The sequence below is a fragment of the Hylobates moloch genome, unplaced genomic scaffold (genome assembly GCF_009828535.3).
Source record: "Hylobates moloch isolate HMO894 unplaced genomic scaffold, HMol_V3 SCAFFOLD_6, whole genome shotgun sequence".
Lineage (NCBI taxonomy): Eukaryota > Metazoa > Chordata > Mammalia > Primates > Hylobatidae > Hylobates > Hylobates moloch.
The window spans coordinates 75,025,373-75,046,890 of record NW_026652281.1 but is presented as its reverse complement, the minus strand read 5'-3'; the positions used below and the strand labels follow the sequence as shown (position 1 = coordinate 75,046,890).

Below are 21,518 nucleotides of genomic sequence, written 5' to 3'. Positions count from 1 at the left end.
GGGGTTTCACTATGTTGGTCAGGCTAGTCTCTAACTCCCGACCTCAGGTGATCCACCCGTCTGGGCCTCCCAAAGTGCTGGGATTACAGGTATGAGCCACCGGGCCTGGCCTCGCATCACTTTATAGAGAGCTACTGTTTTCTTTTTAATGGCTGCCTCCCAGCCTTTTATGTAGCTGTTCCAACACCTACAGTACTTAGTTCCTTTCTGATGGACATTTTAAATAGTTCCAATTGCTTGTTCTCACAGTGCTGAATATCCTTGTTCTAACACGTTGTGCCCAATGCAGAGATGACCACTGGGTCAATTCCTGCAGGTGAAATGGCAGATTCATAGGGTATGTGCATCTTCAGTGTTGACATGTTTGCTGAACCGCCCTCAGAGTTAGGCCAAGAGCTTGCACCAATTTGCACCCTGACCGCTGGCCTAGGCCATTCACTCCCTGGGCTCCCTCATCTGAGGCCAGGCCATGGTGTGAGTTAGGCCAAGAACTTGCACCAATTTGTACCCTCACCAGCTGAATTTGAGAGTCCTGGTTTTCCCGCATCTTCATCAACACTGAGTGTTATTCGACAACCTGACGGGTGGAAAACAATCATTGTGGTTTTTTTTTCTTTTGGAGTGCAGTTGAGAATCTTCTTATCTGTGTGAATTCAATGTATACTTCTTTTCTTGTGATCAACCAAATTATAGCCGTTGCTCTTTAACTTTTTGGATGGGGTATTTAGTCTTTGATTTGCAAGAACACATTTCTATTTCTCCCGAGACAGAATCTCGCTCTGTTGCCCAAGTTGGTGTGCAGTGGTGCAATCATAGCTTGCTGCAGCCTCCAACTCCTGGGCACAAGCCTTCTTCCTGCCTCAGCCTCCCAAGTAGCTGGGACTTGTGCCATTATCCCTGGCTAGTCATTCTTTTTTATAGAGATGCGGTCTCACTATATTGCCCAGGCTGGTCTCAAACTCCTGGCCTCAAGCAAGCAATCCTCCCACCTTGGCCTTCCAAAGTGCTGGGATTACAGGCATGAGTCACTGTGCTCAGCCTGCAAGAACCCTATCCATAAAATAATTCTTGGTCATAACAGTGGCAAATATTTTAACTAGTTTGGAATGCCTGAGTTTATGTGGGTTTTTTTTTTTTTTTTTGGTCATGCAGAACATATTTTTATGTAGTCAGACCCAGCAATCTTGAAGGCCTTTTATTATTTTTATTTTTAAAATAGAGACAGGGTCTCACTATGCTGCCCAGGCTGGTCTCAAGCTCCTGGCCTCAAGCAATCCTCTCGCCTCAGCCTCCCTGAGTGCTGTAATTACATATGTGAGCCACCACGCCCTGTCCTTCTGACTCTTAATTAGTGCTTCAAAGAGGATGTGTGGAGGGGCGTGCTTCTTGATTTGAAGTCATCTGCAGGATATGACTGTCCCCAACCTGAGCTTGACCTGGGGCCTCCTTAATAGTCCTCTTGTAGAGTTGAGACCATTCCCTACTGCCTAGGACTTGTGCCTTGACACATGCTCTCACGGGGGCCAAGAGAGAAGGCCCACAGGCACAGAGGAGCCTCTAAAAACAGGCTCTTCATAAGGTGGCTGTGATGGTTAATACTGGGTGTCAACTTGATTGGATTGAAGGATGCAAAGTATTGATCCTGGGTGTGTCTGTGAGGGTGTTGCCAAAGGAGATTAACATTTGAGTCAGTGGACTGGGAAAGGCAGACCCACTCTTAATCTGAGTGGGCACCAGCTAATCAGCTGCCAACGCAGCTAGAATATAAAGCAGGTAGAAAAATGTGAAAAGCCTAGACGGGCCTAGCCTCCTAGGCTACATCTTTCTCCCATGCTGGACCCTTCCTGCTCTCAAACATCGGACTCCAAGTTCTTCTGTTTTGGGACTTGGACTGGCTTCCTTGCTCCTCAGCTTGCAGACAGCCTATTGTGGGACCTTGTGATCATGTGAGTTAATACTTAATAAACTCCCCTTTAGCTATCTATCTGTCTATCAATCTATCTGTCTATCTATCTATCTATCTATCTATCTATCTATCTATCTATCTATCATCTATCTATCATCTATCTATCTATCTATCATCTATCTATCTATCTGTCTGTCTATCTATCTATCTATCTATCTATCTATCTATCTATCTATCTATCTATCTATCTATCTATCTATCTATCTATCTATCTATCTATCTATCTATCTATCTCTATCATCTATCTATCTATCATCTATCTATCTATCTATTTATCTATCTATCCATCCATCCTATGAGTTCTGTCCCTCTAGAGAACCCTAACTAATACAGTTATAGTGTGGTGGGAGCAGGTCTTCAGCTGTCAGGGGCAGTCCTCACTAGAAAGCAGCTCCTCTAAAAGTCAAGTTTGCCCCAGGCCCTCAAGTGGGGCAGACTGGAAGCTGTAAGTATAGGATGGTGAGCAAATTTGGAAGAATAATAGTTCTAGGAAATCCACCAGCTCCCTTAGCAACTTTTCTATCTGAAAAAAAAAAAAAAAAATGGCTTCTTCCAAGCTCCAGGACCGAGAGGGACATGCCTTTATCTTATGATATACCCTCCAGATTATGTCTTTGCTGAGGACAGAACTCTGCACCATCCACCCTCCCTTCTAGTGCAAGTCAGACACAGGTGGCTGGAGGAGATCTCATTTGAAGTTTTGTGCTAGGCCAGTGATTCTCACACTTGGCTGTCCATCAGAATCACTAAGAGAGCTTATTAAAATACAGATTGTGGCCAGGCATGGTGATTGACACCTGTAATCCCAGCACTTTGGGAGGCCCAGGCAGCCACCTGGCCAACATGGTGAAACCCCATCTCTACAAAAAATACAAGAATTAGGTGGGTGTGGGGGCAGGCACCTGTAATCCCAGCTACTTGGGATGCTGAGGCAGGAGAATTGCTTGAACCCCAGAGGTGGAGGTTGCAGTGAGCCAAGTTTGTGCCACTGCACTCCAGCCTGGGTGACAGTCAGACTCTGTCTCAAAATAAATAAACAAATAAGATAAGATGAAATAAAATAAAATAAAATAAAATAAAATAAAATACAGATTGCGAGGCTCATTCTGAGAGTCTCTGATGTGGGAAGTCTGGGATGGGTGTGAGAATCTGCGTTTCTGTTTTTTAGAGACAGGGCCTTATTCTGTCACCTCGGCTGGAGTACAATGGCATGATCATGGATCACTGCAGCCTCAAACCCCTGAGCTCAAGCAACCCTTCTGCCTCAGCCTCCAGAGTAGCTAGGACTACAGGTATGCACCACCATGCCTGGATAATTTTTAAATTTTGTACAGAGATGGAGTCTTGCTATGTTGTTCAGTCTAGTCTTGAACTCCTGGCCTCAACTGATCCTCTCACCTCAGCTTCCTTGAGTGCTAGGATTCCAGGTGGGAGCCACTGCACCCGGCTCGTACTCTGCATGTTTTTCATTCTTTTTACTTTTTTAGAGACAGAGTCTTGCTCTGTCACCCAGGCTGGAGTGTAGCCTGATGATCATAGCTCACTGCAGCTTCAAACTCCTGGGCTCAAGCAATCCTTCCACTTCAGCCTTGTGAGTAGCTGGGACTACAGGCATGCGCCACCACACCTGACTGAGAATCTGTCATTTCTTCCTATCTTTTCAATGAATTCATTATTTTTTGAGAAAAGTTCTCTCTCTGTTGCCCAGGCTGGGATGCAATCAGGTGATCAAAGCTCATTGCAGCCTCAGTGTTCTGGGCACAAGCAATCCTCTCATGTCAGCCTCCCAAGTAGCTGGGACTACTGGCATGTGCCACTATACCCGGCTAATTTTTGACTTTTTTGTAGAGTCTTGCTATGTTGCTTGGGCTGGTCTCAAACTCCTGGGCCCAAGTGGTCCTCCTGCCTCAGCCTTGCGAGCAGTTGGGATTATAGGCAATAGCCACTGTACCTGGCATTTCCAACAAGCTCAGGTGATGATTATGCTGCTGGTGGGGGGACTACACTTTAAGACCCACTGGTTTAGGTCATTCACTCCCTGGGTTACCCCATCTGAGGCTGGTCCACCATGTGAGTTAGGTCAAGGGGCCTAAAGGAGCACAGGCGGCCAGGCGCGGCGGCTCACGCCTGTAATCCCAGCATTTTGGGAGGCCGAGGTGGGCGGATCACCCGAGGTCAGGAGTTCGAGACCAGCTTGGCCAACATGGTGAAACCTCGTCTTTACTAAAAATACAAAAATTAGCTGGGCATGGTGGCGGACTCCTGTAATCCCAGCTACTTGAGAGGCTGAGGCAGGAGCATTGCTTGAACCCGGGAAGTGGAGGTTGCAGTGAGCCGAGATCACACCATTGCACTCCAGCCTGAGTGACAAGAATGAGACCCCGTTCCCCTCACCACCTCACAACCGCCAAAAAAAAAAAAAAAAAAAAAAAAGGAGCACAGGCTTCATGCCAGTCAAAATAACGGCAGCAATTGCTGTGTGCTGGATTCTATGCTAGGAACTGTGCAATGCATTCACTCTGTCATCGAACCCTCCCAGTACACCTGTGGAGTGGGTTTTTTTAGTACTAGTTCCACTTTACGGTGAGAAAACTGAGGCTCAGCAAGGGCTCAGGGGCTTTGAATCAGACAGATTTGGTGTCCAACTCCAGCTGTACCACTGACCCACTGCAAGATTTTGGGCAAGTGGTTTACTCTTCTTGGGCCTCAGTCTAACTCATCTGTAGAACAGAGATCACGAAACGTGACTCCCATGGCATTATGATGACTACAGGGGTGATGATTACAAGAGAACCTGCACACAGTAGTTACTCAAGAAATGCTCATCCCTATTCCTGTCTCATGCCCCATCACGGCCTCAAGTTCCTTTTCTCACTCTCCAGAAACATCTTCCTATCTTTCCTCCTACTCACCCTACTACAAAGTGACAACAGACTACATCACTTCTTAAACATACTTCCTTTGGTCATGCCTCTAGGCTTTTGTAAAGGCTGTTTCTCTGTGTGGAATGCTTTTCTCACTCTGCTGCTCCAGAAGAACTCCTATTCATCCTTTAAGACCCACCTTAAAAAGCCCTTCTCTTTGAACCTTTCCTTTAAGTGTTCCCTTCTTGTCCTTGGCCAGAAAAGGTATTGCAGCATCTTACTTGAAGAAGGGGCTCAAAGAGTTACTTTCCTTCCTTCCTCCCTCCCTTACCTATGTTCCTACCACACTTTATAAGGAGTATAATTGGAGTATAAATCCACTGTTACAGGGGCCAGGCAGGCAGGTAACACCACCATTAACAGCATCAGCATCAGCAATGGTTAGACAGTGTTTACTTGAGTCAGGCACTGTGCTAAGGGGTTCATGTGTGTTGACTCATTTAATGCCCAACATAACTGTTTGAGGCAAGTGCTATTTATTATGCCTGTTTTACACATAAGGAAATGGAGTCACAAAAATGCTAAACAATTTGCCTGAAACATAGGTTTCTTTTTTTTTTTTTTTTTTTTTTTGACAGAGTTTCGCTCTTGTCTCCCAGGCTGGAGTGCAATGATGCAATCTCGGCTCATCGCAATCTCCGCCTTCTGGGTTCAAGCGATTCTCCCACCTCAACTTCCCAAGTAGCTGGGACTACAGGATTCTCCCACCTCAACTTCCCAAGTAGCTGGGACTACAGGCACCCACCACCATGCCCAGCTAATTTCTGTATTTTTAGTAGAGATGGAGTTTCACCACACTGGCCAGGCTGGTCTTGAACTCCTGAACTCAGGTGATCCACCCACCTCAGCCTCCCAAAGTGTTGGGATTACAGGTGTGAGCCACTGCACCTGGCCTGAAACTTGTAATTAATCTACTGCATTGCTGGGAGATAGAGATTGGCTGTGGAGTCTGTGGTGTTACCTTTTATATTAGCTGCTCTTTATGAATGAGGAGTGGGCCAGGTAGGGACTGTCATGCCCTGCAGGGTGCCTGCTCCATGTAAGGGGGCAGCTGAATGTCTGGCCCGGAGTTGCCAGCTTTTCTTTTCTTTCTTTCTTTTCCTTTTTTGAGGCAGGGTCTCACTCTGTTGCCCAAGCTGGAGTACAACTGTGTGATCACAGCTCACTGTAGTCTCAACCTCCTGGGCTCAGGGGAGCCTCTCACCTCAGCTTCCCCTGTAGCTGGGACTGTAGGTACATGCCACCACACCCAGGTTTTATCTCTCTCTCTCTCTCTCTCTCTCTCTATATATATATATATATATATATATTTGGTAGAGACGGGTTTTTGCCATGTTGCTCAGGCTGATATTGATCTCCTAAGCTCAAGCAACTCGCTGGTCTCAATCTCCTAAACTCAAACAACCCACCCTCCTTGGTCTCCCAAAGTGCTGGGATTATAGGTGTGAGCCACCATGCCTGGCCATTGCCAGCTTTACTGATATCTCAAGAGGATCCAGAAATATGAACTGATTTTTAAAATCTTGGGAATAATCTAAAATCCAGTCTTATATGAACTGATTTTTAAAATCTTGGGAATAATCTAAAAATTTAAAAGTCCACAGGCCTTCTTTGTGACTTTTGCTGTCTCCTGTATTCCAAAGGGGAGCACCTCAGCTCACTTCGTTTCTGTGTCTTAACCCAGGACCAGGCACACCTTAGGCCTTTTGTAAGTAACATGACACTTCTGGACTCCACAGTAAGCTGGGCTTGGCTCTCAACAAGCAGAAATCTCTTCTTTGGCTCAGGACTCAGTGCAAAGGACCCTCTGGTCTGTACTTGGGGGTGTGGATGAAGTCACAAACAGTGGCTCTAGGCATCACCCCTGTGCCCCTCCACCGCCCCAGGGCCATCTCCAGGTCTCCCCTGTTCAGGAAAAGACTTCCTGCTTACGGATGCTGATGAGTCCCTAAGCGTTTTGTTTATATCACCCCACTAATCCACCTAACAGTTTGGGGAGGGTGCCATTATTATCATGCCCATTTTACAGATGTGAAAACTATGGCTCAGGGAGGGGAAGGGAATTGCCTGAACTAGGAAGGGGTGAAGGTGGGATTATAATGTAGTGTTTCTGATTCTAGCTTTTCATCAACCCAGATCATGGGTTCCACCAAACTTTTAAGGGTCCTGTCAGTCTACAGCAAACACATTCTCTTAATGCCACAGCCTGGACCTACAGTTTGTGGTCCACAAACAGGACCCTGGACAGTCCAATCTGCCAGTCTGTGGTTCTCAACTCCTTCTGTCTGCTATTGGAGGGTGAGTTTGGCTTTGGAGGGCATCTACAGAGAATCCCTGGAGCTGGCCCTGATGGAACCTCTGCCCATTGGGGCATGGCCAGGCAGAACTAGTGGCCTGGCTGAGTCCCAGCCTTAGGGACCAGCAGAGACTGCAGCTAGAGAAAGTGTGGTGTTTGTCCTTGGCCATAGACAGAATAGAGGTGTGTGCACACACCTGTGTATGTGTATGCATGCATGTACACATGCTTGTGTGTATGTCTCATGTATGTGTGTCCGTGTGTGCTTGTGCATGAACATGCATATGTACACATATGTGTGCATGTGTGTGTATGTGTGTGTGTGCGTGCATGCATGGGTCTGTATGTGAGCAGTGGAAAAGAGAGGACCTCATCCCCTAAATTCAGATCCTGTGAAGTTAGTTTAGGATAAAGAACATGAAATTGAACTTAACCCAGAGATAACAATTTATAGAAGACGCTGAAATAAAAACCAACCTGAAAATTTTTGTCACCTAAATTCCCATCGGTAGACATTACCCATGGTGGGAATCCATGCAGCAATTTAAATAAATAAGCTGGGTTTATATGCAGCAGCATGGATAACTGGAGATGAGAGGGCTCAAGTTGCAGAATGACATAGGCGGGTTGTACCATTTCTACTTCTAGTTCTATTTTTTTGAAACAGAGTCTTGCTCTTTCACTCAGGCTAGAGTGCAATGGTGCCATCTCAGCTCACTGCAACCTCCACCTCCCAGGTTCAAGCGATCCACCTGCGTCAGCCTCCTGAGTAGCTGGGATTACAGGCACATGCCACCATGCCCGGCTAATTTTTTTTTTTTTTTTTTGTAGAGATGGGGTTTCACCATGTAGGTTGGGCTGGTCTCAAACTCCTGACCTCAATTGATCCGCCCTCCTCAGCCGCCTCCCAAGGGTTGTATCATTTCTATTGAATATCCACCTACAACATTACTACATTACTAAGTATTTTACATATTTTCTATGACTCTGTATGTATGACTGTGTAGGTGGGGGAAAGGGTCTAGAAGGAAACGCTCCAAATTAAAGGTGGTTACCTTTGGGGAGCTGGGAGGGCAGGGGTGCAAGATTACAGAGGAAGAAGAATGGATCCCTGTGTTCTGCATGGAATTACACAGTTCAATGGGTAGGCAGGTTGGGTCACTCACGGATGCTGGGATCTGAGACAGGGATGCTCAGGTCTCTGGGAGCTTTCAGACCCATCCACCTGGCTTTGTGAGAGCTGGGCTGCCAGGGACCAAAGCCAGTCTTGGTTGTTCTGCCCCCACTCCCTGGTGGAGTTGAGTGGGAAGATGTGCCTTTTGTGGACTGGAGCTCTCTGCTGCTTCCTCCCTAAACTCTGTGCCTCATTTTCCCCCTCCAACGCTAGAGTGAGAATGTCCCTGTACTATATCCCAGACCCTTTCCCTCCACAGCACACCTAAGTCACATGACATTGTCTAGACATCAACTTAGCACTTCAGAATCCTCAGCGCCGACAACTGCAGGGCGATCGGATCTGGCCTTCTCCACCGCATCACCCCAAATGAAACCCACGTTCCCCGGACGCCACTGACAGCCCACGAGGTAGGCTCCAGGGTCGGACTGCCTGGGTTCAAATCTGAGCTCAGCAACTTGTTCCTGGGACCTAGGGAAGCTTCCCCACCCTCTGACTCTCAGTTTGCACCTCTGCAAAATGGGGACAGCAAGAGAACCACCCCACAGGGATGCCCTGTGAGCGAAGTTAGGTGGTTTGAGCAAGGCTCTCTGCTGCACTGTGCCCAGCACATAGAAAGCGCTCTCGAGTTTCATTGTTGTCACCTCTTGAACAAACTCTCTCCCCGCCCAGTCCGTGCCAGGACTTTGCCGCCGTCTCTGAGGTCCCAGACACTCCGGAGACCCTCGTCTGGTCCCGCCTTCCGCACCCAGGGGGCTTTTCCCAGCCTCCAGCTCTCCCCTCCGCCCCCAACCGGTTCAGTCCCCAGGCCGGGTCCCGGGCGCCTCAGACAGGCACCCAAGCGCCCTCCCGTGGGAAACTGAGGCCGGGACAGGAGCGCGCGGGCCGGGGTTGGGCAGGAGAAGGCGCGGCGCGCAGGGACTCCGGGCAGCTCGCGGGAGACCGGGCGCGAGCCAGGGGTCGCCGTCATACCTGCTCGGGCGGAGGAGCGGGGACACGGAGGATGCGCGCTGTCGGCGGTGGCGGAGGCGGCAGGGCGCGCCAAGCTGGCGGCGGCGGCCGAGTGGTGGTGACACTGGGACACCCGGCGATCGCGGCTAGACCGACTGGGAGGGAGCAGGCTCAGGGGCGGGGAAGCACGGGGAGCGCCCGCGGGTGGAGCTTACTGGGCGCTACCGGCCTGGCCACACGCACGGTCCCGGCTCCCCTGGCCACTTCCCTCGCCTCCCAATAAGCTCCAGCCCCCACACGCCAGGTGCAGGGACACTGGACGCCCCCCGCACGCACACGCTCCGCATTCTCCCTCGGCCCCTCGGGACACCAGCAATACCCACATGCGCCACGAATATGTCCACAGACCCTTCATCCGAGTGTCCCCCACGTCCCCTCAGTATACATCACATGCCACATATATGAACACTCCATCCCACCCCACGAGTGTACTTGTCTCGTTCACCTCGGCGAAGCATCGCGCTCGCCTGTACAGGCGCGCCCCCATCACGTCCACACCCCTGCAGACACAGTGTGCTCTGGGCAAGTTGGTGATTTTACGGGGACATATGCAACCGCTTTTTCCAGGAACGTTCTTCCCTCCGCCTCTTTCACCTCTACCAAGGTGGAGACCTCCCAGATCTCAATCATCCCCGATAGGTCCGATCTTTGTATTGGAAATTCAAACAGCCCACCCCGAGGTTGAGACCTCTGGCCCCCTCTAGAGTGCCCGCTAGACCTGTGCTCTAGCCTCAGGGCACTGGCGGGCCTTGTGCATTTCCTCGAATGTTCCCTTCCTTTTCTTTTCTCTTCTCATGAAGTCAAGGCTTCAGGACTACCATTTCAGCCACTTTCTTGCCAATATCCTTAACACTTCGTTGCCTGTATATTTCTCCATAGATTGGCCTAATGCAGTCATTCTCAAAATTTTTGGTCTTAGGAATCTTTTGTATTTTTCTTTCTTTCTTTCTTTCTTTCTTTCTTTCTTTCTTTCTTTCTTTCTTTCTTTCTTTCTTTCTTTCTCTCTCTCTCTCTCCCCCTCCCTCCCTCTCTTTCTTCTTCTTTCTTTCTTTCTTTTTTTTTTTTTTTGACAGAGTCTCACTCTGTTGCCCAGGTTGGAGTGCAGTGGTGTGATCTCAGCTCACTGCAACCTCTGCCTCCCAGAATCAAGCGATTCTCCTGCCTCAGCCTCCCTAGTAGCTGGGATTACAGGCATGCGCCACCACGCCCGGCTAATTTCTTTGTATTTTTTGTAGAGTTGGAGTTTCTTCATGTTGGCCAGGCTGGTCTGGAACTCCTGGATTCAAGTGATCCACCTGCCTCGGGCTCCCAAAGTGTTGGGATTACAGGCGTGAGCCACTATGCCCAGCCAGGAATTTTCTGTACTTTTAAAAATTATAGAATACCTGAGACTTTTTGTTTATGTGGGATACACACACACACACACACACACATACACATGTGTGTTTTTAACACATATATGTTATTTTGTTTATATAATGATACTTTCCTTATGAGAAATTAAAACTGATACCTAAAAATATTTATTAATGCATTACACCGTAGCTAATAAACCCACTACTTGTTGACATAAATAAAAGGCTTTTTATGATTTTTTCTTTTTTTGGTAAAGGGAGACAGGGTCTCGATTTGTTGCCCAGGCTAGAGCGCAGTGGTGTGATTATAGCCCCCTGCAGCCTCAAACTCTTGGGCTCAAGCCATCTTCCTGCCTTAATTGGGACTACAAGATGCATGCCACTGCTTCTGGCTAATTAAAAAAAGTTTTTTTTTTCTGGAGACAGAGTCTTGCTATGTTACCCAGGCGAGTCTCAAATACCTGGCCTCAAGCAATCTTCCCACTTCAGCCTTCCAAAGAGCTGAGATAACAGGTGTGAGCCATCATGCCTGGCTGAAAAATATTTAAAAAAAAAAAAAGTCAGTGGGAAGGGCACTGTTTAGCATTTTCGCAAATCTCTTTAATGCTTGGCTTAATAAGAGATAGCTGGATTCTCGTATTCAGTCGGCTGCAATCTGTTGTTTTAGTTGAAGTGAATGAAGTAAATTCAGCTTCATATAACTTGACCCACCATTGCTTTTTTTTTTTTGAGTCTTTTTTTTTTTTTTTTTATACTTTAAGTTCTGGGATACATGTGCAGAACGTGCAGGTTTGTTACACAGGTATACATGAGCCATGGTGGTTTGCTGCACCCATCAACCCATCATCTACATTAGGTATTTCTCCTAATGCTCTCCCTTCCCTAGCCCTCCACCCCCCCGACAGGCTCAGTGTGTGATGTTCCCCTCCCTGTGTCCATGTGTTCTTATTGTTCAACTCCCACTTACGAGTGAGAACCTGTGGTGTTTGGTTTTCTGTTCCTGTGTTAGTTTGCTGAGAATGATGGTTTCCAGCTTCATCCATGTCCCTGCAAAGGACATGGACTCATCCTTTTTTATGGCTGCATAGTATTTCATGGTGTATATGTGCCACATTTTCTTTATCCAGTCTATCATTGGCGGGCATTTGGGTTGGTTCTAAGTCTTTGCTATTGTGAATAGTGCCACAATAAACACACATGTGCATGTGTCTTTATAGCAGCATGATTTATAATCCTTTGGGTATATACCCAGTAATGGGACTGCTGAGTCAAATGGTATTTCTGGTTCTAGAACCTTGAGGAATCACCACACTGTCTTCCACAATGGTTGAACTAATTTACACTCCAACCACCAGTGTAAAAGCGTTCCTATTTCTCCACATCTTCTCCAGCATCTGTTGTTTCCTGACTTTTTAATGATCACCATTCTAACTGGTGTGAGATAGTATCTCATTGTGGTTTTGATTTGCATTTCTGTAATGACCAGTGATGACCTACCATTGCTTTTGCACTGTCAGGGAAAATGTCCACAGGTGAAAAAGGCAAATATTATCTTAGGATTATTATGAAAGTGATTTTGACCTCACAGTTCCTCCTGAAAGGATCTCTGGGACCTCCCAGGGGTCTGTGGACCTCACTTTGAAAACCAATGCTTCCCAGGTGTATTTGGTTGTGACCATATAAAATTGTTGATATTTGACTATTATTGACCTATGAAAATAGCAATTTCGGCTGGGCAGGGTGGCTAATGCCTGTAATCTTAGCACTTTGGGAGGACAAGGTGGGCGGATTGCCTGCACTCAGGAGTTCAAGACCAGCCTGGGCAACATGGTGAAGCCCCATCTCTACTAAAATACAAAAAATTAGCCAGGCATGGTGGTGCGCACCTGTAGTCCCAGCTTCTCAAGAGGCTGAGGTGGGAGAATCACTTGAACCCAGGAGGCAGAGGTTGCAGTGAGCCAAGATTGTGCCACTGCACTCCAGCCTGGGTGACAGAGTGAGACTCCATCTCAAAAAAAAAAAAAAAAAAAAAAGAAAAAAGAAAAAAAAAAGAAAATAGCAATTTCATATGGTTCAACCCAATATGTTATTTTTGAAGGTTTTCTTTTGGGGCCCTGTTGGACATTTTTAGAATGAGTCCCCTGTGGAACTGTGCTGTTGTGACCAGCTTTATACAACTGACATCTTCATTCTGTGTCATGATTTCCATTGTTGGAGAGTTGGAGTTTTGGGATGTCTGGGAACTCCAGACTGGTTGATGTTAGGCTGGCAAGTTTTAAGGCATGAACGTTTAAGCAACTATGAACAGAGTGTTGTGTTCTGTAGTTAACTTGGCCTCCTGAGGAGAAAACCAACTTCTTTCTCCTTTTTGTTAGGGTTTATAGTCTGACACCATTAGACAGCGTCCACATGGACTTTAGCCAGCTGTTTAGAACTGTGGATCGTTTTGAGGTAGGAAGTAGGCAAAACTTGACTCTGGAAAAGTTTGAATACTGGCCAAACACGGAAGAGGCACCAACAGCACCTCTCCATAAAACATGGCCATCAGTGCCATTACAGTTTACCATTGTCATGGCAACTCCTGGAAGTTACCGCCCATTTTCTAGCTATCTCTGAATAACCTGCCCCCTTAATTAGCATGTCATTAAAAGTGGGTATAAATATGACTGCTAGGCTGCTCTGGCCGTCATGGAGTAGCCTTGCTCTGCAGGAGCAGGGACAGAGCCCTAACACTGCTGCCGCCTCAATAAGGCTGTTTTCTTCCACCACCAGCTAGCTGGCTCTTGAATTCCTTCCTGAGTGAAGCCAAGAACCTGCCCTGCATTAATTTGGTCAAATTTAAAAAAACTCTTTTTATGGATGAAGATTCGTGGGTTAAATTATGGCACAGTCAGATGAATTCATGTCTGAAAGGATTTATGACTGGTTTGGGAGGTCTCTCAGGGCCCTCCCCCAAAAAATGTTCTATTGAATATTTTTGTAGTATTGTGGAAAGACAGTCCTTTTGCTTTCTTTGGGTTAGTGCAATTCTAGGAGATGAGATCAGCCAGTCTAGCCCTAGAAATCCATGAGATGTTAGATGTTGAAGCCATATTTTATAACCACCATCTAACACTTTATAACCACCATCTAACTCAATACTTTGCGTAGAAGACAAGGTGAATATTCTTTTTGGGAGTGTGGGAGAGTTGGGGACACTAAACATCCATTCATTCTACTTCAGGTAACTGCACTTGGTTTAGCTCTGGGGTCACCACTCCTTTTTCACCCCTCGTCTGTATTTTGATCTTAGGGGTGTTGACTTCATTCATTACCACCCCATTCAGGGTGGATATGGCCCAGGCCTATTAATTAGCATTTTGTATTACTCTTGGGATAGTAATTTGTTCATATGTGGGACATGACCCAAGTCAGATTACTATGGTTGGTGAAACTCTATACGAGGACTCTTTCATTGAGCTCTCAGGGAGTTTCGCTGGCTTGGGAGTGGTTCAGATGGGGAGCTATATTTTGGAAGAGGCTATATAATAATGGATTCCACCCAGAAAGATGACAAAGAGAAACTAGGTCCCGCTATCATTGTTTGACCCAACCAAAAACATACCAGAAGTTAGCCCTACCTCCTGCACATTTCAGATGCATAAGACTATAAATTTCCTTTTTGCTAAGCCATCTTGGGGTATCTGTTGCTTGCAACCAAAAGACTCCTGGCTGATTCTGGTGAAAATTGTATCCAAATTGCAAAAGAAGGAAGTGAGGAGGAACAGCTAATACATCCATTTGCAGAATCTTGACAGACTGGAATGTCTGGCTCTAAACTGAGAATGTAAATAACAACAAGCACAAATAAATGTCAAGTCCAACAGTGAGTGAGGCTCAGATAGGCAACTGCCTGCCTAAGTCCTGAAAGGGAAGCCATGGCTTGAGGCACGTGCGGCCCCCTGAGACAGAGGGTTAAGGAAACTCTCAGAGATGCAGTGCCACCTACAGGTCCGGAGGCCCCCAGGCACTGGGTCTCTGGCTGGGTTGGTGGAATCCTTATTCCATTGATCAAAGGCAGATCCCTGATCTTCAATCTCTCTCTCTTTTTTTTTTTTTTTTTTTTTTGAGACGGAGTCTTGCTCTGTGGCCAGGCTGGAGTGCAGTGGTGAGACCTTGGCTCACTGCAACCTCTGCCTCCTGGGTTAAAGTGATTCCGCTGCCTCAGCCTCCTGAGTTGCTGGGACTACAGGCGTGCCTCACCACGCCCAGCTAATTTTTTGTATTTTAGCAGAGACAGGGTTTCACTATATTGGCCAGGATGGTCTCAATCTCCTGATCCCGTGATCTGCCTGCCTTGGCCTCCCAAAGGGCTGGGATTACAGGTGTGAGGCACTGTGCCGGTCCCCTGATCTTCAGTCTCATTGCCCCAGGCCACAGCAAGCTCCGGGTGCTTCCCTGCCTGTGACCAAAACAGGCCAGCTGACACGATCCATGTCCTTTTTGTTATCCCTCTTTCTGTCTCCAATATTCCCCAGCCCTTTAAATTTTTGTTCCCATTTCACAGACCTGGAGGTGTCAAGGAACCTGCCCAAACAGACACAAAGCCCAAAGAACAAGACCAAAGTCTATGTTCTGAAATGTTTTGCTAAACTGCAGAGTTGCAAACTGACAGCCCTCGAGTGGGGTGGGTAGGGGACCAGAGAGATCCAGCTTTTGTTAACCTGGTACATTTTAGATTTTCAAACCAATGTTTAAAAATCAGAAAATAACATACAAAGGCCAATTTCCCGATTTTCTAGAAAATAAGCAGTCAGGAGACTTGGTGAGACAAGAGGCTTCTATTCATGCTTGGCTTGGATGGCCTCAGTTCTCTGGATCCCCGTGGTGCCCCCACCTCCCGGAGTCCCATACCCAGCCTGGGCCTCTTGTTTCTGCCCCAGGTGGAACTGAGTGTGGGGCCTCTACTCCTGGTATGTCTGAGTCACCTCAGCCTGACTTCTCCCTCAGCCTGGCCAGTTGGCCACAAAAGCCTCCAGCCACTACCAAGCTTGGCAGTTTTTTCACATTGTTCCCAGAAATCCAACCACAGAGCCCCAGATCACACAGGGTGCAGCCAGCCTGACGCTCAGGACTCACCTGGCAGCTCAGAGCACATACTTTTCCATTTTTCTCTTCCCGCTCGCTCAGACTAAAAATTTAATCAGCTCCTAGGGCCTTGACCTGGGGAAGAGGAGGATCTGGGAACAAACTGTGATTTTGCCTTGGAGGTTTTCAATTGCATCTGGAAACCCTGAGAAAGTTCAGGTTGAGGCTTGGAGACTTTAAAAGGCTCTAACACTGTACTACGCTAAGAACTTCCTAAACGTGTAGGGGTGAAATGAATGATAATATATATTCTGTCATTTTCAAACTGCTGAATTCTCTGAGGTAATAAAAAAGAATGAAGTAATGCCAGGGCTGGGTGCAGTGGCTTATGCCTATAATCTCAGCACTTTATGAGGTTGAGGTGGGCGGATTGCTTGAGGCCAGGAGTTAGAGACCAGCCTAGGCAACAAAGTGAGACTCCCTATCTCTACAAAAATTAAAAAATTTAGCTAGGCATGGCGGCATGTGCCTGTAGTCCCAGCTACTTGGGAGGCTGGTATGGGAGGATTGCCTGAGCCCAGAAGTTTGAGACCAGCCTGGGCAACACAGCAAGATCCCGCCTCTACAAAAAATAAATTTACTAGACATGGTGGCGAGCTCCTACAGTCCCAGCTACTGGGGAAGCTGAGGTGGGAGGATTGCTTGAGCCCAGGAGTTGGAGGCTGCAGTGAGTTATGATCACACCACTGCACTCCAACCTGGGTAACAGAGTGAGACCTGGTCTCAAAAAAAAAATGAAGTAAGGCCAAATATTAATGATCACTGATTATGTGTTCTGGGCACTAGAGATACACTGGTCAGCAAGGCAAAAACTCCTACGCCTTGTGGAGCTTGCATTCTAGTGAGAGGAGACAGACAAAACACAAGCAAGATAAAGAACTTCTAGATGCTAATAATGGCTATGCAGAAAAACAAATGCAGGCCAGAGGAGATGAGTGGAGGTTGAGGGTTTTTTTGTTTATTTGTTTATTTTGAGAGAGTCTTGCTCTGTCACCAGGCTGGAGTGCAGCAGTGTGATCTCGGCTAACTGCCACCTCTGCCTCCCAGGTTCAAGTGATTCTCCTGCCTCAGCCTCCCGATTAGCTGGGATTCCAGGCGTGCACCACCACGCCTGGGTAATTTTTGTATTTTTAGTAGAGATGAGATTTCGCCATGTTGGTCAGGCTGGTTTATGAGCTCCTGACCTAAAGTGATCCACCCTCCTCGGCCTCCCAAAGTGATGGGATAACAGGCATGAGCCACCGTGCCTGGCTGAGGTTGAGCTTTAAATAGGATGATCAGAGAAGGGGACCCACAAACAAGGACCTAAAGGAGGTATGGAGGTTGGCTCTGCAGATATCTGGGAGAAGAATGTACAGGCAGAGGGAACAGCAAGGACAAAGGCCCCACGGTGTGTGCTGGGTGTGTTTGAGGAGTAGCAAGGAGACCAGTGTGTCCAGATAGGAAGTGAACAAAGAGAAGAGACTAAGAGGGGGATTCAGAGAGGTAATGGGGGGATGGGAACAAAGCTTGGGGGAGAGTCTTATAGGCCAGTGTAGGGACTTTGGTCTCTTTGTTTGTTTTTTTGAGACAGAGTCTCACTCTGTTGCCCAGGCTGGAGTGCAGTGGTACAATCTCAGCTCACTGCAACCTTCACCTCCCTGGTTCAAGTATGTCTTGAACCTCCCGAGTAGCTGGGATCACAGGTTGTATGCCACCTCGCCTAAAAATACAAAAATACCCTGTCTTTTAGTAGAGATGGGGTTTCGTTATGTTGGCCAGGCTGGTCTTGAACTCCTGGCCTCAAATGATCCATCAGCCTTGGCCTTCCAAAGTGCTGGGATTACAGTCATGAGCCACCACATCTGGCCAGGACTTTAGTCTTGAATCAGAGTGAGGTGGGATCCTCGAGAAGGTTTGGGGTGATGTAATCTGACTGGGAAATTTTTTATGTATTTTTTTTATTGTGGCAAAATATACATAGATGCATGACATAAAATTTACCATTTAACCATTTTTCTTTTTTTAAGACAGGATTTCACTCTGTTGCCCAGGCTAGAGTACAGTGGCAAGATCTTGGCTCACTGCAGCCACCACCTCCTAGGCTCAAGAGATCCTCCTGCCTCAGCCTCCTGAGTAGTTGGGGACTACATGTGCATGCCACCATGCCAGGCTAATTTTTTTTTTTTTTTTTGTAGAGAAGGGGTCTCCCTATGTTGCCCCGGCTGATTTCAAACTCCTGCACTCAAGTGATCCTTGTGTCTCAGCCTCCCAAAGTGCTGGGATCACAGGCATGAGCCACCACGCCCAGCCCATTTAACCTTTTTTTTTTTTTTTTTTTGAGACGGAGTCTCACTTTGTTGCCCAGGCTGGAGTGCAGTGGCGCCATCTTGGTTCACTGCAAGCTCCACCTCCCGGTTTCACGCCATTCTCCTGCCTCAGCCTCCCGAGTAGCTGGGACTACAGGTGCCCGCCACCACGCCTGTCTAATTTTTTGTATTTTTTTAGTAGAGACAGGGTTTCACCATGTTAGCCAGGATGGTCTCGATCTCCTAACCTTGTGATCTGCCCGCCTTGGCCTCCCAAAGTGCTGGGATTACAGGCATGTGCCACCGTGCCTGGCCCATTTGACCATTTTTAAATGTACATCTCAGTGGCATTAAATACATTTATATGGTTGTGTAACCATCACCACTATCCATCTCCAGAACTTTTTCCTCTTTCCAAATTGAAACTTTGTACCCATTCAACAATAATTCCCCAGCCCCTGGTAGCCGTTCTACTTCCTGTCTCTATGATTTTGACTACCTTAGGGACCTTGTATAAGTGGAATCAAACTTGTTTTTGTTATTTTGTATATGGCTGATTGCACTTTGCATAATTTCTTCAGGGTCCATCATGTTGTAGCATGTGTCAGAATTTTCTTCTTTTGAAAACGCTAAATAATATTCCATTGTGTGTAGAGACCACACATTTTGTTTGTCCATTTATCTGTTGATGGATATTTGGGTTGTTTCCACTTTTTGGCGATTGTGAATAACGCTGCTATGAGTATGGGTGTTCACTGTTTGAGTCACTGGTTTCGATTCTTTTGGGTAGATCTAACTGAAAGACTATAAATCTCACTTTTTTTTTTTTTTTTTTTTTTTTTTTTGAGAATGAGTCTCCCTCTATTGCCCAGGCAGGAGTGCAGTGGCGCAATCTCGGCTCGCTGCAACCTTCACCTCCCAGGTTCAAGTGATTCTCATGCTTCAGCCTCCCAAGCAGCTGGGATTACAGGCGCCCACCACCACGCCTCACTAATTTTTGTATTTTTAGTAGAGACGGGGTTTCACCATGTTAGCTGGGCTAGTCTCGAACTCCTGACCTCAAGTGATCCACCCACCTCGGGCTCCCAAAGTGCTAGGATTACAGGCGTGAGCCACTGCGCCCAGACATTATAAATCTCACTTTATTAGAATTGCCGGCCAGGCACAGTGGCTCGTGCCCATAATCTTAGCACTTTGGGAGGCCGAGGTGGGCGGATCACTTGAGCCCAGGAGTTTGAGACCAGCCTGGGCAACATGGCAAAAACGCATCTCAACAAAAAATAAATAAATTAGTCAGGAGTGGTAGAGTGTGCCTGTAGCCCCAGCTACTTAGGAGGCTGAGAGATGGAAGGATTGCTTGAGCTGGGGAGATTCACTGCAGTGAACTATGATTGCACCTCTGCATTCCAGCCTGAACAACAGAGTGAAACCGTGTGTCAAAGAAATAAAAAATAAAAGGGATTGGCCAAGCGCAGTGGCTTACTCCTGTAATCCCAGCACTTCAGGAGGCCGAGGCAGGCGGATCATGAGGTCAGGAGATCAAGACCATCCTAACACAGTGAAACCCCGTCTCTACTAAAAATACAAAAACAAAATTAGCCTGGTGTGGTGGCGGGCACCTGTAGTACCAGCTACTCAGGAGGCTGAGGCGGGAGAATGGCGTGAACCCAGGGGGCTGAGCTTGCAGTGAGCCGAGATCGTGCCACTGCATTCCAGCCTGGGCGACGGAGCAAGACTCCGTCTCAAAAAAAAAATAAATAAATAAATAAAATAAAAAATAAAAAATAAATAAAATAAAATAAAAGAGATTGCTGAGAATGAACTAAGATGAACTAAGGGTGCCAAGGGCAGAGCAGGGGGCAGGGTGAAAGCCGTGGAGGTGCCCAGATTCTGGATGCAGTGCCCAGGAAGAGTTGATGTAATTTGCTGAGGAATTGGATGTGGGGTGTGAGAGAAAAAAACAAGTTGCAGAACAACGGCTACAATATAACATTACAGTATTTACACAAAACCTTGCAAAACAATAGAATACATTTAAATGGGTATATATATTTATTTATGTAAATACAGAGACAAAGATTGGGCGTGGTAGCTCACGCCTGTAAACCCAGCACTTTGGGAGGCTGATGTGGGAGGATGGCTTGAGTCCAGGAGTTTCGAGACCAGCTTGAAACCCCGTCTCTACTAAAAAAAAAAAAAAAAGAAAATTAGCTGGGTGGTGGTGGTGTGTGCCTGTGGTCTCAGGTACTTGAGAGACTGAGGCAAGAGGATCGCCCGAACCTCGGAGGTTATGGGTGCAGTGAGCCGTAATCTCACCACTACACTCCAGCCTGGGCAGCAGAGTGAGACCCTGTCTCAAAAAGATATAATCAAAAATAAATAAAATAAATGCAGAGACAATGTTTTAGAAGGATACAAACCAAATATTTAATGGGTATGTATACCTACACACACACACACACACACACACACACACACACACTCTCACACACACACACATATATATATATGGATATATACGAAGATGTAGGATACATATCAAATTCTGGAAAGAAAGGGAGGGAATGGGGATAAATATGTTGCTGGGCTGGGGGCAGTGGCTCATGCCTATAATCTCAGCACTTCGGGAGGTTGAGGCAGGTGGATCACTTGAGGTCAGGAGTTTGAGATCAGCCTGGCCAACATGGTGAAACCCTGTCTCTACTAAAAATACAAGAAATTAGCTAGGCTTGGTGGCATGCACCTGTAGTCCCAGCTGCTTGGGATGCTGAGGCAGGAAAATTGCTTGAACCTGGGAGGTGGAGGTTGCAGTGAGCCAAGATCACACCATTGCACTCCAGCCTGGGCGACACAGCAAGATGCTGCCAAAAAAAAAAAAAAAAAAAAAAAATGTGGTAAAGAAGAATTTGATCCTTAGATTTATGAATTTTTTTTAAGGAGTATGGTCAGATACCACTTAGGTAATTAAAAAATTAAAAACCCTATTAAACAGTGCTTACGTCTTTAAAAAGAATAGGAGAGGCTTGCTTTAATTTATGACCAAGTCTTTCAGACAATTGTATGCTTAATGAGTCAGATTCACTTTCGAAACTTTCGAAACTTTTAATTGCCACTTAAGTGGCCTGAAATCACTGGTTCATGCTGGGAAGGAAAATAAGAGACCTTCACTAGGTTTGGTCTACTAAAAGAGAACACCTTTCTAGCTAGTGTGGGTTTACAACTGAAAATGAGCCAGAAAGTCTTATTTTTTTTTAATTAAAACTAAATTTGTTACATATAGGGGCTTAGAAAAAAACAGTCTTAAAGAAGTCGACAATTATGGGGCCTTAAAAGCTAGAGTTTAGGAGGGGTGCAATGGCTCATGCTTGTAATCCCGG

General features: G+C 46.7%; 1 protein-coding gene across 2 annotated transcripts in view; it reads right to left on the bottom strand.

Moving 5' to 3' along the window:
* SCNN1B (sodium channel epithelial 1 subunit beta) overlaps positions 1–9,468 on the bottom strand; it is an 85,658-nt gene extending 76,190 nt beyond the window's left edge. For both annotated transcript variants that reach the window (XM_032157112.2, XM_058440276.1), the window contains exon 1: positions 9,333–9,468. The gene's annotated coding sequence lies outside the window, so the exon portion shown is untranslated. The remainder of the gene's footprint in view (positions 1–9,332) is intronic.
* Between the last annotated feature and the right edge of the window lie 12,050 nt (positions 9,469–21,518).